Genomic DNA, 3,811 nt, shown 5'->3' on the forward strand with positions numbered 1-3,811 from the left:
AGGCTCTCTGTATCCCAACGGCCCCCCTGCCTCCCTCCCCTGTTCTGATGGCAGTCCCCGATAGAGTTGGAATCTCCTTTCTTGTAATTTTAACCCATCAGTTCAGGTCCTACCCTCCGGAGCAGTAGAAAACAAGCTTGCTCCATCTTCCATGGAGGTCCTGTGTGAGTGTCTGGAGGTGGTTGGAGGAACAGGAGGCAGGCAGATATGGAGGACTCCCTGGTCCCGAATGGAGTAACTGTGCCCCTGAAGGACCAGGTGTGCAGCCTGGGAGTTGTTTTGGACTCACAGCTGTCCATGGAGGCGCAGGTCAATTCTGTGTCCAGGGCAGCTGTTTATCGGCTCCGTCTGGTATGCAGGCTGAGACCCTATCTGCTCGTGAACTGTCTTGCCAGAGTGGTGCATGCTCTAGTTATCTCTCATTTGGACTACTGCAATGCGCTCTATGTGGGGCTACCTTTGAAGGTGACCCGGAAACTACAACTAATCCAGAATGCGGCAGCTAGACCGGTGACTGGGGGCAGCCGCCGAGACCACTTAACACCAGTCTTGAAAGACCTACACTGGCTTCCAGTACGTTTCCGAGCACAACTCAAAGTGTTGGTGCTGACCTTTAAAGCCCTAAATGGCCCCGGTCCAGCATTATCACACAACACCGTTGTCCCATCTTTTTTTTTGCAGAGTCGTCATTAACTTTACACTTTACACTTCTGTCCTGGCTGTGATGATGAAATATAGTTGGTAATTTTCCTACTCATATTGAGGCCAAACTTTCATCAGGAAAACACCACACATCCACATTCCACACTGCTTCACACATTAAACGCCCGCTTCTGTCTGAGATTCGGGAAACACTGGAAAAGGGAATGAGGCCGCCATCGGAGGTAGCAACGGAACTGACGATTCACCGTGCTAGAGAATAAATTAATTTTTTTTTAAAAAAAAATAGTTTCTTCTCCCATTAGATTCACAAAATATTTAGGGGTGTGCGTACCCCTGCGTACCCCCAGAAAAAAGCATTGCCACCCTGTAACCACAGGTCTCAGGGCGGCACCAGTAGAGTCGATCTATATTTGTTTCTGAATTTGCAAGTCAACTGATGGAGATCTACTGAGGTCTCTCACATGCCCAGAGGATATGAATTTGGCAAGATGTTGGTCACCCACTGTGACATTGTGCTTCATTTCATTTCATTAAATTTGTATACTTCCCTTCATCCATAGATCTCGGGGAGGTTCACAAAAATATAAGCACAAATACAGCACAAAAATATAAGATTAAAAACACAAAACACAAAACAATAACCCCCTCCCTGCTAGGCTAGGACCTGGGAGACCAGAGTTCAAATCTCCACTCAGGCATGAAGCTCGTTTGGGTGACCTTGGGCCAGTTACCAACACTTAGCCTAACCTTCCTTACAGGGTTGTTGTGTGAGGATAAAAAAAGGGGGAGGAAGAGAAGCATGTAAACCACTTTAAGCTCTTTGGAGGGAAAAGTGGGACAGAAATGTAATCAATAATAATGTTAATTAAACTCTCTAAGCCTTACAGAATACAGAGAAAGGGTTGTGGGAAACATTCCAGATTTTACACTCCGCTCTGGAATTTGGACGGAGTGGAACATTTCTATTTCTGGCACAAGGAAAATGTCATGGAGTGAAGGCAACATCTGGGAAGCTCATTCCTCAAGGAAGAGGAGCATTGGAACCTTGGTTGGGAAAGTCTAATGCTGGGAACTGTGCCGATATTCTGTGATATTCTGCAGGGTTTGGCGCCATGAGTCAAATTTCAACATACTAAATGATATCGCAGGCACTTTAACCACTGTACCACATGACTTCATAGTTTGGGGCCTGCTGGCCTTTCCCCACCCACCCAGAAAACTGCACTGCATGTTTATAGGATCACTGCTCTGGAAGAACCCTATTTAATTTTATTTTGCTTTCCATGAGGGCATGGCCTGAGGGAGAGGAAAGAGAACAATGCACACTCCAGTTTTGCCTGTCTAATGTTAACTGAGGACTCAGCTACATTAGTCAAAAAAACAATGCCTTGAATACATTATAAACATGCGACACCAGATGGCGCCAGAGAGCAAACAAATTTTCTAAGCGATTTTTACAAAGGGTTTTTTTCCTCCCTTTTGTTATAACGATTTAATTTCGGACTTTTTTGTAGAGGGGTTTTTCCTGTGTGCAGATCCACCCTCAATCTTCAGGGAAAGTCCTGTGGCAGTTTCATGATTTGTACAATATAGGCATATTGTGGATGCTAAATAAATAAAGTTGCAGGAAGCCAAAATGGTGCATTAAGCCTACTGAGCCTTGCAGGAAGTGTTCCTACAAAAAACCCAAGTTTTCAGCTGTGGGCGGCCACTGGACTCCTCTTTGTAGTACACTGGGCAACAGTACAGCTCCTTCTCAGCCAGGCCTTCAAGGGAATGTGAAGAGTTGCAGGCCTGGGAGGAGCCCATTAATTAGTATATAATCCATACATTAGGTGCTACATCATCTGGCCACAGCTCTCCAGGGTTTCAGGAGTCTTTCCCCAGACTTACCTGGAGATACTGAGGCATCTGATCAAGGCCTGTATTTTAAAATGAGCTTAAAGATATATTTGCAAATGTTTGTATGTTTCATGCCAGGCAGAAACCAGCTGGCTAAGTACTCTGGCAGTTGTTTATCTTCCTGCTCTCCTGAACAAGGGCCCCCCTGATTTATAGCAGTAGCAGGAGACAAGTTTCTCAAAGTTGTAAAAGGGAATTACAGGCTGGGAGCAAATGTTACACAGACCCTACATATTACAGAATACAATCAAGCTGCAAAAACACTAATTAAGAGTTGGTAAATAGTAAGATTTATTGTTTAACAGAAAATAATACCATGTGCCTCCCATCAGACTCTAGCCATATTTTTCTAAGGTTTAAGGTATACTGAGAGAGTTAAAGGGCAATAAATTTTGGGAAGAGCTAATGGGAAAAGCAGCTGGCTGGGAAAGGAGGGTGTAAACTGAAGAGGCTTCTTTTGAAGCTGTTTTTACTGAGTTCCTTTTTTACTTTGCAAAGGCCTTTTCTTCTAAAAAGCTATCTATGTTATGTATGAGATTTGTTGGCTTAATGTAATTATGCAAAGGATTTAGAAAGTAAGAAATGTTAGATTCTTATGTTAGATTCTTATTTCATTGATGGTGTGTAAGAATGTGAACCCAAGATCTCTGTTTAGATAGAATTTAATACCATGAGCCATTTGTTTTAGAATGCAGGGGCAACAGGGGCAAAAGGTGATCTGGTAATTAAGGTGCCTTGTCGAGGCAAATGTAAGATATATGGCTACTTGTCTGCCATTTATGGATAGAAGGAAATATAGCTCTTTGTCTCCCATAAAAGGTAATAGGAAATGGGTGTATCTTTTATGATTGGTTCTAGCAAACAGCCAATAGGAATTTCAACCAGGCTGATTGGACAGAGGCAGCCAAAGGAGGAGCAAGGGGGCTGGGCTGAGGGAATATAAGTGCTGGCCATCAGGGCTGGAGTGGGCAGAGCTTTGGTAACCATATACCACTGTGCCTATCATTTATTTGTCTGAGAAATAAATTATTATTTTAATTTCTCTATTGCTGCGTTGAATATTTCATTCCAGCTAAGCGTTAACCACAAGCAGGGTCCTACAATACTAGGAATCAAACTTTCGACTTTCTGCATGCAAAGCACTTGCAAAGTATACCTGAAGGAGAACCTCCACCCTCATCATTAAAGCTGGACAGTGAGGTCCAGCTCCGAGGGCCTTCTGGCAGTTCCCTCATTGCGAGAAGTG

General features: G+C 43.8%; 1 long non-coding RNA gene across 1 annotated transcript; it reads right to left on the reverse strand.

Moving 5' to 3' along the window:
• Positions 1–2,839: 2,839 nt before the first annotated feature.
• On the reverse strand, positions 2,840–3,544 carry LOC308587371. Its single transcript, XR_014008336.1, has 2 exons — positions 2,933–3,544; positions 2,840–2,900 (listed from the first exon to the last, which is right to left on the reverse strand). It is a non-coding gene; the product is annotated as an uncharacterized lncRNA (long non-coding RNA).
• Between the last annotated feature and the right edge of the window lie 267 nt (positions 3,545–3,811).

Source organism: Podarcis bocagei (assembly GCF_964188305.1).
Source record: "Podarcis bocagei genome assembly, chromosome: 5".
NCBI lineage: Eukaryota > Metazoa > Chordata > Lepidosauria > Squamata > Lacertidae > Podarcis > Podarcis bocagei.